This window comes from Amaranthus tricolor, chromosome 5, assembly GCF_026212465.1.
Source record: "Amaranthus tricolor cultivar Red isolate AtriRed21 chromosome 5, ASM2621246v1, whole genome shotgun sequence".
Taxonomy (NCBI): domain Eukaryota; kingdom Viridiplantae; phylum Streptophyta; class Magnoliopsida; order Caryophyllales; family Amaranthaceae; genus Amaranthus; species Amaranthus tricolor.
The window spans coordinates 8,774,134-8,789,376 of record NC_080051.1 but is presented as its reverse complement, the minus strand read 5'-3'; positions in this window follow the sequence as shown (position 1 = coordinate 8,789,376).

Here is a 15,243-nt window from a genome sequence, read left to right as displayed (position 1 = left end):
CTTCGTTTGTTTTGCACGAAACTTGGCATACAACACTAATTGGTATATATTATTGTGTTGAAGTTGTTAGAATTGAAAATCATAGTCATATGCTAGAAATTACGTGGTAAGTTGCGATTTTATACGTTTTTTAAGCTTTTATGGCACTTTCGTGCATAAAGTACCTCAAACTTGGTTTGTTTTGCACGCATCTTGGCACGAAACACTAATTGGTACATATTATTCTTTTGAAGTGGTTAGAATTGAATATCATAGTCATATGCTAGAAATTACGTGTAAAGTTGCGATTTTGTGCGTTATTTAGCTTTTTTGGCACTTTCGCGCCTAAAGTAGCTCACACTTGGTTTGTTTTGCACGAAACTTGGCACACAACACTATATGGTATATATTATTGTGTTGAAGTGGTTAGAATTGAGATCGTAGTCAAATGTTAGAAATTACGTGTTAAGTTTGGATTTTATGGGTTTTTTAAGTGTTTTGGCACTTTAGCGCATAAAAGTAGCTTAAACTTGGTTTGTTTTGCACGAAATTTGGCACAGAACACTATTTGGTCTATATTATTGTGCAAAAGTGGTTAGAATTGAAAATCATAGTCATACGCTAGAAATTACGTGTTAATTTGCGATTTTATGCGTTTATAAACTTTTTTGGCACTTTCGCGCATAAAGTAGGTCAAACTTGGTTTGTTTTGCACGAAACTTGGCTATTTGGTATATATTATTGTGTTGAAGTGGTTAGAATTTAAGATCATTGTCATATGCTAGAAAATACGTGTCAAGTTGCGATTTTATGCGTTTTAAAGCTTTTTGGGCACTTTTGCGCCTAAAGTAGCTCAAACTTGGTTTGTTTTGCACGAAACTTAGCACACAACACTATTTGGTATATATTATTGTGTTGAAGTGGTTAGAATTGAAAATCCTAGTCATATGCTACAAAATTACGTGTTAGGTTGCGATTTTATGCGTTATTAAGCTTTTTTGGCACTTTCGCGCATAAAATTGCTCAAACTTGGTTTGTATTATACGAAACTTGGCGCACAAAACTTTTTGATATTTTTTATTGTGTAGAAATGGCTAGAATTGTAAATTATAGTCTTATGCTAGAAATTTTGTGCATAAAGTAGCTCAAACTTGGTTTGTTTTGCACGAAACTTGGCACACAACACTATTTAATATATATTATGGTGTTTAAGTGGTTAAAATTGAAAATTATAGTCATATGCTTGAAATTACGTGTTAAATTGCGATTTTATACGTTTTTAAGCTTTTTTGGCACTTTCGCAGATAAAGTAGCTACAACTTGGTTTGTTTTGCAAGAAACTTGGCACACAATACTATTTGGAATATATTATTGTGTTGAAGTGGTTAAAATTGAAAATCATAGTCATATGCTAGGAATTACGTGTCAAGTTACGATTGTATGCATTTTAAAGCTTTTTTGGCACTTTCGCGCATTAAGTAGCTCAAACTTGGTTTGTTTTGCACGAAACATGGCACACAACACTATTGAGTTATATTATTGTGTTGAAGTGGTTAGAATTGAAAATCCTAGTCATATGCTAGAAATTACGTGTCAAGTTGCGATTTTATGCGTTTTTTTTACCTTTTTTGGCACTTTCGGGTCTAAACTAGCTCAAACTTGGTTTGCTTTGCACGAATCTTGACACACAACACTATTAGGTATATAATATTGTGTTGAAGTTGTTAGATTTGAAAATCATAGTCATATGCCTTATATTACGTGTTAAACTGTGATTTTATGCGTTGTTAAGCTTGTTTCGCACTTTCGCGCATAAAGTAGCTCACACTTGGCATACAATACTATTTGGTATATATTATTGTGTTGAAGTTGTTAGAATTAAAAATCATAGTCATATGCTAGAAGTTATGTGTTATGTTTCGATTTTATGCGTTTTTAAGCTTTTCTGGCATTTTCGTGCATAAAGTACCTGAAACTTGGTTTTGTTTTGCACGCAACATGGCACGCAACACTAATTGGTATATATTATTGTTTTGAAGTGGTTAGAATTGAAAATCATAGTCATAAACTAGAAATTACGTGTAAAGTTGCGATTTTATGCGTTATTTAGCTTTTTTGGCACTTTCGCGCCTAAAGTAGCTCACACTTGGTTTGTTTTGCACGAAACTTAGCACACAACACTATATGGTATATATTATTGTGTTGAAGTGGTTAGATTTGAAAATCTTTGTCATATGCTAGACATTACGTGTTAAGTTGCGATTTTATGTGTTTTTAAGTGTTTTGGCACTTTAGCGCATAAAGTAGCTCAAACTTGGTTTGTTTTGCAAGAAACTTGGCACAGAACACTATTTGGTATATATTATTGTGCAGAAGTGGTTAGAATTGAAAATCATAGTCATATGCTAGAAATTACGTGTTAATTTGCAATTTTATTCGTTTATAAGCTATTTTAACATTTTCGCGCCTAAAGTAAACTAGGTTTGTTTGGCACGAAACTTGGCACACAACACTATTTGGTATATATTATTGTGTTGAAGTGGCTAGAATTAAAGATCCTAGTCATATGCTACAAAATTACGATTTTATGCGTTTTAAAGCTTTTTTGGCACTTTTGCACATAAAGTAGGTCAAACATGGTTTGTTTTGCACGAAACTTGGCTATTTGGTATATATTATTGTGTTGAAGTGGTTAAAATTTAAGATCATTGTCATATGCTCAAAATTACGTGTCAAGTTGCGATTTTATGCGTTTTAAAGCTTTTTGGGCACTTTTGCGCCTAAAGTAGCTCAAATTTGCTTTGTTTTGCACGAAACTTAGCACACAACACTATTTGGTATATATTATTGTGTTGAAGTGGTTAGAACTGAAAATCCTAGTCATATGCTACAAAATTACGTGTTAAGTTGCGATTTTATGCATTTTAAAACTTTTTTGGCACTTTCGCGCATTAAGTAGCTCAAACTTGGTTTGTTTTGCACGAAACTTAGTACACAACACTATTGAGTTATATTATTGTGTTGAAGTGGTTAGAATTGAAAATCCTAGTCATATGCTAGAAATTACGTGTCAAGTTGCAATTTTATGCGTTTTTTTACCTTTTTTGGCACTTTCGGGTCTAAACAAGCTCAAACTTGGTTTGCTTTGCACGAATCTTGACACACAACACTATTAGGTATTAATATTGTGTTGAAGTGGTTAGATTTGAAAATCATAGTCATATGCCTTATATTACGTGATAAAATGCGATTTTATGCGTTGTTAAACTTGTTTCGCACTTTCGCGCATAAAGTAGCTCATACTTGGCATACAACACTATTTGGTATATATTATTGTGTTGAAGTTGTTAGAATTGAAAATCATAGTCATATGCTAGAAATTACGTGTTAAGTTTTGATTTTATGCGTTTTTAAGCTTTTTTGGCATTTTCGTGCATAAAGTACCTCAAACTTGGTTTGTTTTGCACGCAACTTGGCACGCAACACTATTTTGTATATATTATTCTTTTGAAGAGGTTAGAATTGAAAATCATAGTCATATACTAGAAATTACATGTAATGTTGCGATTTTATGCTTTATTTAGCTATTTTGGCACTTTCGCGCCTAAAGTAGCTTACACTTGGTTTGTTTTGCACTAAATTTGGCACACAACAGTATATGGTATATATTATTGTGTTGAAGTGGTTAGATTTGAAAATCTTAATCATATGCTAGAAATTACGTGTTAAGTTGCGATTTTATGGGTTTTTAAGTTTTTTGGCACTTTAGCGCATAGAGTAGCTCAAACTTGGTTTGTTTTGCACGAAACTTGGCACAGAACACTATTTGGTATATATATTATTGTGCAGAAGTGGTTAGAATTGAAAATCATAGTCATATGCTAGAAATTACGTGTTAATTTGCGATTTTATGCGTTTATAAGGTATTTTCACATTTTCGCGCCTAAAGTAAACTAGGTTTATTTGGCACGAAACTTGGAACACAACACTATATGGTATATATTATTGTGTTGAAGTGGCTAGAATTAAAAATCCTAGTCAAATGCTACAAAATTACGATTTTATGCGTTTTAAAGCTTTTTTGGCACTTTTGCGCATAAAGTAGGTTAAACATGCTTTGTTTTGCACGAAACTTGGCACACAACACTATTTGGTATATATTATTGTGCTGAAGAGGTTAGAATTCTAAGTCATAGTCATATGATAGAAATTACATGTTAAGTTGTGATTTTATGGGTTTTTAAGTGTTTTGGTACTTTAGCGCATAAAGTAGCTCAAACTTGGTTTGTTTTGCACGAAACATGGTACACAATACTATTTGGTATATATTACTATGTTAAAGTGATTAGATTTGAAAATCATAGTCATATTGTAGAAATTACGTGTTAAATTGCGATTTTATGCGTTGTTAAGCTTGTTTCGCAATTTCGCGCATAAAGTAGCTCAAACTTGGTTTGTTTTGCACCAAACTTGCAACACAACACTATTTTGTATATATTATTGTGTTAAAGTGGCTAGAATTGAAAATCCTAGTCATATGCTTCAAAATTAAGTGTTAAGTTGCGATTTTATGCGTTTTTTTAGCTTTTTTGGCACTTTCGGGCCTAAAGTAGCTCAAACTTGGTTTGATTTGCACGAAACTTGGCACACAACACTATTTGGTATATATTAATGTATTGAAGTGGTTAGAATTGTAAATCACAGTCATATGCTAGAAATTATGAGTTAAGTTGCGATTTTAAGGGTATTGCATCGTTTTTGGCACTTTTGCGCATAAAGTAGCTCAAACTTTGTTTGTTTTGCACGAAACTTTGCACACAACACTATTTTGTACATATTATTGTGTTCAAGTGGTTAGAATTCTAAGTCATAGTGATATGACAGAAATTACGTGTTAAGTTGCGATTTTATAGGTTTTTAAGTGTTTTGGCACTTTTGCGGAACTAGGGTTGTTTTGCACGAAACTTGGCTATTTGGTATATATTATTGTGTTGAAGTGGTTAGAATTGAAAATCATTGTCATAAGCTAGAAATTACGTGTCAAGTTGCGATTTTATGCGTTTTAAACTTTTTTGGCACTTTCGCGCCTAGAGTAGCTCAAACTTGGTTAGTTTTGCACGAAACTTAGCACACAACACTATTTGGTATATATTATTGTGTTGAAGTGTTTAGAATTGAAAATCCTAGTCATATGCTACAAAATTACGAGTTAAGGTGCGATTTTATGCGTTTTAAAGATTTTTTGACACTTTCGCGCATGAAGATGCTCAAACTTGGTTTGTTTTATACGAAACTTGGCACAGAAAACTTTTTGGTATTCATTAATGTGTTGAAATGGTTAGAATCGTAAATCATAGTCATATGCTAGAAATTCTGTGTTAAGTTGCGATTTTAAGGGTTTTTAAACGTTTTTGGTACTTTTGCGCATAAAGTAGCTCAAACTTCGTTTGTTTTGCACGAAACATGGCACACAATACTCTTTGGTATATATTATTGTGTTGAAGTGGTTAGAAATGAAAATCATAGTCAAATGCTAGAAAATACGTGTTAAGTTCCGATTTTTTGCGTTTTTAAGCTTTTTAGCACTTTCGCGCATAAAGTACCTCAAACTTGGTTTATTTTGCACGCAACTTGGCACCAAACACTAATTGGTATATATTATTCTTTTGAAGTGGTTAGAATTGAACATCATAGTCATATGCTAGAAAATTACATTTTAATTTGCGATTTTATGTGTTTTTGAGCTTTTTTAGGATTTTCGCGCAAAAAGTAGCTCAAACATGGTTTCTTTTATCCGAAACTTGGCACACAACATTATTTGGTATATATTATTTTGTTGAAGTGGTTACAATTTAAAATCAGAGTCATATGCTAGAAATTACGTGTTAAATTTTGATTTTATGCGTTTTTCAGCTTTTTTGGCACTTTCGCGCCTAAAGTAGCTCAAATTTTCTTCTTTTTGCACGAAACTTGGCACACAACACTATTTGGTATATATTTCTATGTTGAAGTGGTTGGATTTGAAAATCATAGTCATAAGCTCTTTTGGCACTTTCGCGCATAAAGTAGCTCAAACTTGGTTTGTTTTGCACGAAACTTGGCACACAACACTATTTGGTTATATCATTGTTTTGAAGTGGTTAGAATTAAAAATCCAAGTCATATGATAGAAATTACGTGTCAAGTTGCGATATTATGCGTTTTTTTTACCTATTTTGGCACTTTCGGGCCTAAAGTAGCTCAAACTTGGTTTGTTTTGCACGAAACATGGCACACAACACCATTTGGTATATATTATTGTGTTGAAGTGGTTAGATTTGAAAATCATAGTCATATGCTAGATTGCGATTTAATGCGTTGTTAAGCTTGTTTTGCAATTTCGCGCATAAAGTAGCTCAAACTTGGTTTGTTTTGCACGAAACTAGGCACACAACACTATTTGATATATATTATTTTGTTGAAGTGGTTGAAATGAAAATCATTGTCATATACTAGAAATTACCTGTTAAGTTACGATTTTATGCGTTTTTAAGCTTTTTTGGCACTATCGCGCATAAAGTACCTCAAACTTGGCTTGTTTTGCACGCAACATGGCAGCCAACACTAATTGGTATATATTATTCTTTTGAAGTGGTTAGAATTGAAAATCATAGTCATATGCTAGAAATTACATGTAAGGTTGCGATTTTATGCGTTATTTAGCTTTTTTCGCACTTTCGCGCCTAAAGTAGCTCACACTTAGTTTGTTTTGCACGAAACTTGGCACACAACTCTATATGGTATATAGTATTGTGCAGAAGTGGATAGATTTGAAAATCATAGTCATATGCTAGAAATTACGTGTTAATTTGCGATTTTATGCGTTTTTATGCTTTTTTGGCACTTTCGCGCAAAAAGTAGGTCAAACTTGGTTTGTTTTGCACGAAACTTGGCATACAACACTATTTGGTATATATTATTGTGTGGAGGTGGTTAGAACTGAAAATCCTAGTCATATGCTAGAAAATTTCGTTTTAAGTTGCGATTTTATGCGTTTTTAAGCTTTTTTGGCACTTTCGCGCAAATAGTAGCTCAAACTTGGTTTGTTTTATACGAAACTTGGCACACAACACTATTTGGTATATATTATTTGGTTGAAGTGGTTAGAATTTAAAATCAGAGTCATATGCTAGAAATTACGTGTTAAATTGTGATTTTATGCGTTTTTCAGCTTTTTTGGCACTTTCGTGCCTAATGTAGCTCAAATTTGGTTCTTTTTGCACGAACCTTGGCACACAACACTATTTGGTATATATTACTGTGTTGAAGTTGTTGGATTTGAAAATCATAGTCATATGCTATGAAGACTCAACTCTCTTAAATAATGATAAGGGGAGATTGAAGACTTAATTCTCTTGAATGATGATAATTCAAAACACATATTGATTAAACAAATAAATTAAGTAATTACATTTAATTGTTTAAGTAAGTTTAAAATCATATTTGATATACATTTGATTTATATATATTTGATTTAAAAGAACTTAACTTTATTTTAAAGTTGATTTTATAAATTCTGAAATATGTTTTAAAGTCTTGAGGATAATTACGTTTACATTCAGGTTAGTTTCGTAATTACATTTGAAATATTTTAATAGGTCAATGTTCCTTGAAATTATATTTGAAATATTTTAATAGGTCAAGGTTCATTAAAAATTAACTTTGATATTATTTGAAATGAAGTTTGAATATTTTACTACACGTTTTTTGTTTAAAGTACAAATATTTTATATTTTGAACTTGAATTTAAATATTAGTTTAAATTAGTTTGATGATTAAATATAGTACAAGGTACACATGTTTTACTAATTATAGTACACAGCTATATTTGATAATTATGCAAGATCTAGAGTTTTCTATTAATAGGATGAGATTTGAATTTATACTAAAAATAGAAAATGACGATTTGAATTAATGCTAATAATAGAAATTAATTTAAATGATTAATTAAATGTTGATAAATCTGGTTTGTGCTTATTCTTCAATATCTTGTATGAGTACTAACGTGGCAGCATAGCATTGGACAATTACAAACACAATGACGAAATTATTTTTAGCTATCAGTACACGTCAGATTGAAGATAACCTCAAGATCTTGAAGTCAGACGTAGAATGACCAGGTCAACAGAAAATAACGGATAGGAGCCTTCTTGTTTTTGAAGATGTGTTGAGGCGTAACACTATATATATGAGGCTTCATTCCAGAACTTAGACACACCACTTCTTACAACTTTCTCTCTTAACTTAGAAATTCTCTAAGAGTTGTAATTTGTAATTCGTAATTCTTAATTCTTAGTTCATCTAACTCTTACATTTGTAATAGGCTTAAGAGTTTAAAAAGAGTTAGACTAATTTTAATACGCCTAATCAAGAATACTTTTCAAAGTGTTCAACTTGTGAATCTCTATTGTGAGATTTGGGATTTTGCTTTTATTAAAGGGACTTGTAATACGGTTCTTCAAGGGGAAGAACGTGGTAAGAGGAGATAGTGAGATCTTCTTGTTTGTATTAAAGTCGGATTAATAAAAGGCGTTGAAATCCTACGGGTTGAAAGAGAACCCATAGGCGGGGAGTAGGTTAGTTAGAACTGAACCTCGTTAACATATCGTGTGTTATTCTTTAAAGTTTATTTTCCGCACATACGATTAGTGTTTACGAATTTGCTCAAAGCTGTTTCAGAAGACAGTTTTGACAGACTCCTCAAACTCTTGAGACAAACTGCCAAAAAAGTTTAAAAAGCCCAAACTCTTTATTCACCCCCCCCCCCCCCCCCCCCCCCCTCTAGAGAGTATTCAACCTTCTATTAACTTTCAATTGGTATTAGAGCTGAGTCTCAAGCAAAAAGATTAATATCTTGTGATGGATCCAATAGGAGAAGGGTTGTTTGCTCAAGGACGTTCGTGTTCAAGACCACCTTTGTTTTGCAGTACAAATTTCTCACATTGGAAAACTTTGATGAAAATGTTCGTGATTGATCAAGATATGAAACTTTGGGAGATCATAACTAAAGAACCTAAGATATCCATGAAAAAGGACGCTCAAGGAAATGATGTACTAAAGTCCGAGTCCGAATATTCACAAACAGATTTGGAATGGGTTTCCAAAAATTATAGGGCAATGAATCAATTATTTTGTGCTTTGAATGGTACTGAGTTCAATCGAGTTTCTTCATGTACAAGTGCTAAAGAAATATGGGACAAGTTGGTTGTGACATACGAAGGAACAAGTCAAGTGAAGGAAACAAAGATCAACATCCTCATGCATCAATACGAAATGTTCAAGATGAAAAAGGATGAGAATATAAATGAAATGTTTACTCGTTTTACTTTGATTACTAACAGTTTGAATTCTCTTGGAAAAACTTTTACTAATGCAGAGAAAGTCCAGAAGGTCTTGAGATGTCTTCCAAGATCCAAATAGGGTCCAAAAGTCACCGCTATAGAGGAAGCTCAAGACTTGAGAGTTCTATCGCTTGACGATCTCCTTGGAAAACTCACAACTCATGAACTTACCCTACATGATGTTGGAGATAATGATGTAATACCTTCCATGAAAAATCTTGCACTAAAGGCAAAGAAATATCATGAATCTTCAAGTGAAAATGAAGATAGCAATGATGAGGAAGATCCATTCGCATTGATCACAAAAGGTCTTGAAGGAATTATGAAGATGCGAAAAAGATTTAAGAAATTTAAATCTAGAAATAAAGGTAAGTCTTCTAACTCTAATTCAAACTTTAAGACTAACAAACTTGCTTGTTTTGAGTGTGGTTCTACAGAACATATGGTAAAGGACTGTCCTAAGAAGAAAAGACAATCCAACAAAAAGAACAAGAACAAACAAGCGATGGTTGCAACTTGGAGTGATTCCGAAGGATCATCTGAATCTGAAAATGAAGATGGACAAGCTCATGTATGTCTTATGGCTAATAATGATGATAATGATGATTTAGATCAAAATCATAAAGAGGTACGTGACTATCTTAACACATGCTCAAAAGATGAATTAGTTACAACTCTCGTTAATATGTTTCAAATTGAGAAAATTTTAAAAGATGAGCAAAACACTTTAGAAGATAGAATACGTCATTATGCTGAAGGTTGTGAAGAAATCATAAATAAAAATGAATCGCTAAAGGCTAAAAACATTAATCTTGAAAAGACTGTCAAGGTCTTGAAAGAACAGAATCTCAGCCAGACTAAATAGCTTATTGACCTTAAGAATGAGAACAATGATCTTTAAGCCAGGATCAAAACCTTAAAAAATGAATCTGAGAAAAATCTACAAGCATTAACCAAGCTAAATGAATCTGAATCCAAATTCACTAAAATGCTTACATGAGTGATAAACGTGGTATTGGTTATAATAATGTTACACATAACTATAAGAGTAAAACCACATTTGTGAAAGGTGCATATAAACATAAACGTACTCCTACTTGCACATTTTGTTGCAAAGAAGGACATATAAGATTTCCATGTCCTTACAGACGTAAGGAAAATTATATTATCAAGAATTCCTTTCCTCTTGAATTACGTGGACAGATAAAGCAAATATGGGTTCCTAAAGGGACAAGACCACCCAACATGGTCTATCCCGAATATGGTTCCAAATTTGTCACTTGGATAGCCAAGTAAGGTTGAGAAAGGTTATTTTTTTTGTTTTGTAGGTTAAACAAAAGTAGATTTTAGATAGTGGATGCTCAAGGCATATGAGTGGTAAAATCTCTTTATTTTCTAAAATTAAAGAAAAATGCAATGGCTCAATCACATTAGGAGATAAAGGTAAATGCAAAATTTTAGGCGTTGGTAAAATTGGCAGGAATCCATCTAAAATTATTGATAATGTTTCCTCAAGAAACCGTGCCTAAGGAACAAGGGGAGGTCAAGGAGTCGCCTCACCCTCATCCCAAAGGTCCAGTACCCTCATCATGTAAGTGAGTTCAGACCCATTGCATGTTGCAATACTATTTACAAGTGCATTACAAAGATCATCTGTTCCAGACTCAAGAAAGTGTTACCTTCAATCATTGCTCCTAATCAATCAGGCTTTGTTCAAGGAAGACAAATCATTCATAATGTGAGTGTAGTGCAGGACATAATTGGCTCATATGGTAGGAAAGCTACCCCACCCTGTTGTTTGTTAAAGGTGGATATCAGGAAGGCCTATGACTCTGTGGATTGGAAATTCCTCCATCAGCTTCTTGAGGCTATGCACTTTCCCCTGAAATTCATTACATGGGTGATGCAATGTGTTACTACTCCTTCTTACTCGTTGTACTCTAATGGCAACACATTTGGCTTTTTTGCAGGCAAAAGAGGACTAAGGCAAGGAGATCCTATGTCCCCTCTCCTCTTTGTGATATGTATGGAATATCTGTCCAGACTGCTTACATATGCTGGACATCAACAGGATTACAAATATCATTTCAGATGCAGGACACTCAAACTAAATCATTTAGTTTTTGCTGATGACTTGGTAATCTTTTGCAAAGGAGACTTGAAATCAATCATGCTTAACTTGAGAGCCCTGGCTACCTTTGCTGCGACTTCTGGACTTAATGCTAATGCAGGGAAATCAGCCTTTTATTCTTGTAATATGGATGCTCAAGTTAAGGAGGAAGTCATCAAAATATCAAAATACAAGGAGGAGAGCCTACCATTCACCTACCTGGGGGTAAAGATTGACTCCAAGAACCTAAGTAAGGATGATTGTTCTTTCCTCATTGATAAAATAGCTGCTAGAATTAAATCATGGGGCGTAAGAACTTTGTCCTATGCTGGTAGGGTGCAATTGGTCAATTCTGTCCTGTTGAGTATGCACTGTTATTGGTCCTACATCTTCATTCTTCCTAAACAGGTTATTGAGGGAGTCATTAGTGCCTGCAGGAATTTCTTATGGGGTGGTAAGGTCGCCAGCCACAAGACCCCCTTAGTTGCCTAGGACTTGATATGTAGAAAAAAAAGAGAAGGAGGACTGGGGCTGAAAGAGAGCCATGCCTGGAATTTAGTGTTGCTAGGTAAGTATGTATGGTCCATTGCTAGTAAGGCTGATAACTTGTGGGTAAAATGGATCAACCATATTTATCTGAAAGACAAGGATTGGAAGAGCTACTCCCCAACTTCGGCTGCCAGTTGGTATTGGAAGCAATTATGCCAAGTTAAAGATAGATTCAGAAGTGGTTACAATGGCAACAAATGGGTGTTTCAGCATAAAGGATACACGACCTCTAGTGGCTATAAATGGCTAAGAGGGGAAGGACAAGAAGTTGATTGGGCAGGATGGGTTTGGAATAATCTCAACATCCCTAAACATAGCTTCTTAAGTTGGCTAGTGATGTGGAGGAGAGTCCAGACAAAAGACAGGCTGAAAAAGATGCAGATTCAAACAGATGAGCTTTGTCCTCTGTGTGAACAGGAGCTTGAAACTTATATTTTCATTACTTGTCCTTATGCCTCTACCTGCAGGAAACTGTTGGAGGACCAAATTGGGATTAATGTCTCAATAGCGGACTTGACCCAGCTCAGTACTTGGCTGCAAAAACCATGTAATGGCAGGTTTCGAAGAAGAGTGATCCAGTGCACCTATGCTGCTCTAATGTACAACATTTGGAAGCAAAGGAATGCTGCAGTCTGGCAGAAATGCATAGCAAGTCACCAAAGCACTGTTAGGAGAGTCACTAAAGAGGTTTACTGGCGAATTGTTAGTGTAATGCCTAAGAAAGTATCTTGTACTGATAAAAACTGGTTTGTATCTGTCTTAAGCTAGTTGTTTTTGGTTGGTGATGTGCTCTCTTAGTGGCTAGCACATGATTGCTCTTCCCTTTTGAACCCTTCCTAGAAGGTGGCTTCAGGGTTAGAGAATGATGCTATTAAAGTCACTGAGACCAAGGGTGGTTGATGTTCCTATTGTATGTTCTGGTACTCTTGTACAGTTTTTTCTGTTCTAATACTACTTACCTTTTCGCAAAAAAAAACTATTGATAATGTTTATGTAGTTGAAGGTCTAAAATTTAATCTGCTAAATGTGTCTCAACTATGTGATAAAGGTAATGAAGTAATATTTGACAAAGAAAAATGTGTTGTTAAAAATCCTAATACTGCAAATGCTCTCATTACTGCTCTTAGAAATGATAATGTTTATGCTTTACATACTAACGAAATTGCAGTGCAGAATTTCAAGTGTTTGAAAGCTATTACAGATAATCAAAACTATGGCATAGACGTCTTGGCCATATCAATACTCACACTATGCAGAAGTTGGTAAGTAAAGATCTAGTTAAGGGACTTCCAGCTCTTGACTATAAACAAAGTCCTATTTGTGATGCATGCATTAAAGGTAAACAAGTAAGAAGTTCATTCAAACCGAAGAAAATGGTAAGTACATCAAGACCATGTGAACTCTTACATATTGATTTTTGTGGACCAATGCGTGTACGGAGCATAAGAGGTAAATCTTACATCTTAGTTATAGTTGATGATTATTCTAGATTTACGTTGGTTGATTTTTTGAAGGATAAAAGTGAAGCCTTGAAACCGTTCTCAAGACGTTGTAAAGAGATGCAAACTCAACTGAACCTTCCAATAGTCTCGATTAGAAGTGACTATGGGAGAGAGTTTGATCAACTAGGCTTTGACTCCTTTTGTGAAAAATATGGAATAACCCATAACTTTTCAGCTCCTAGGACACCCCAACAGAACGGTGTAGTTGAAAGGAAATATCGAACCTTAGAAGAAATGGCTAGGACAATGCTTATTGAAAATGGATTAGCTAAACACTATTGGGCTGAGGCTGTTAACACAGCTAATTATGTTTTAAATAGATGCCTTATAAGACCCATACTCAAGAAAACTCCCTATGAGTTATTCAAAGGAAGAAAACCGAATATAGCTTACTTTAGACCATTTGGTTGCAAATGTTTTATTCATAATAAAGGTAAAGACAATTTAGGTAAATTTGATGCTAGAAGTGATGAAGCTATATTTCTTGGATACTCACTAAATAGTAAAGCTTATAGAGTGCTAAACAAACGTACAGGTATAGTTGAAGAAAGTATACATGTTGTTTTTGATGAATCCGAAAATGAAACATTAAATGAAGGATTTAAGGAGTTAAACCTTAATAAACATTTTGATGATTTAAGTGATGATGAACTGGATATTAAAAATGTTAATGCAGTTAAAAAGATTAACTTGCAGGATACCATACAAAGTATTGAGGATGAAGGTAAACAGGTTGTTAACATTGAAGACTCACAGTCTGATCTTGAGACGCAACCTCAAGAATTTGAGATAGTTCCAGAAAATACTGCTTTTGAAACACCAATTAGAAATACCTCAAATGCAGTAAGTACAAGTTCTTTGAATGAAAACACACCATCCATACTACGAAGAAGAATTAGAAAGTCTTATCAACATCCTCCAGAAAACATTATAAGTGATCCAAATAAAGAACCTAAAGATGTTAAAGAAGCATTATAAGAACCAGAGTGGATCATTGCAATGCAAAATGAATTAAATGAATTCGAAAGGAACAAAGTTTGGGATCTAGTTGAAAGACCTCCAGATCGTACCATCATTGGAACAAGATGGGTCTTTCGTAATAAACTCAATGAGGATGGATACATTGTAAGGAATAAAGCAAGACTGGTAGCTCAAGGCTATAATCAAGAAGAAGGTATAGATTATGATGAAACTTTCGCACCAGTTGCAAGGTTAGAATCTATTCGTATTATGCTTGCTTTTGCTTCATACATGAATATTAAACTATATCAAATGGATGTTAAATGTGCATTCTTAAATGGATACTTGCAAGAGGAAGTATATGTTAAACAACCACCCGGCTTTGAAAATTCTGATCTACCTAATCATGTGTTCAAACTAAATAAAGCGTTATATGGCTTGAAACAAGCTCCAAGAGCTTGGTATGACAGATTTAGCTCACATCTACTTGAAAATGAATTTCAACGAGGTAAAATTGATAAAACACTTTTCATTAAAACTAAAGGAAAAGATATTTTAGTTGTTCAAGTATATGTTGATGATATATTGTTTGGAGCTACTAATGATTCTTTGTGCAAGGAATTTTCTGAGATTATGTGCAAAGAGTTTGAAATGAGCATGATGGGAGACTTAACATTCTTTCTTGGACTACAAATAAAACAAAAGAAAGATGGAATATTTATTTGTCAAAGTAAATATGTTAGATATTTGTTAAAGAAGTACA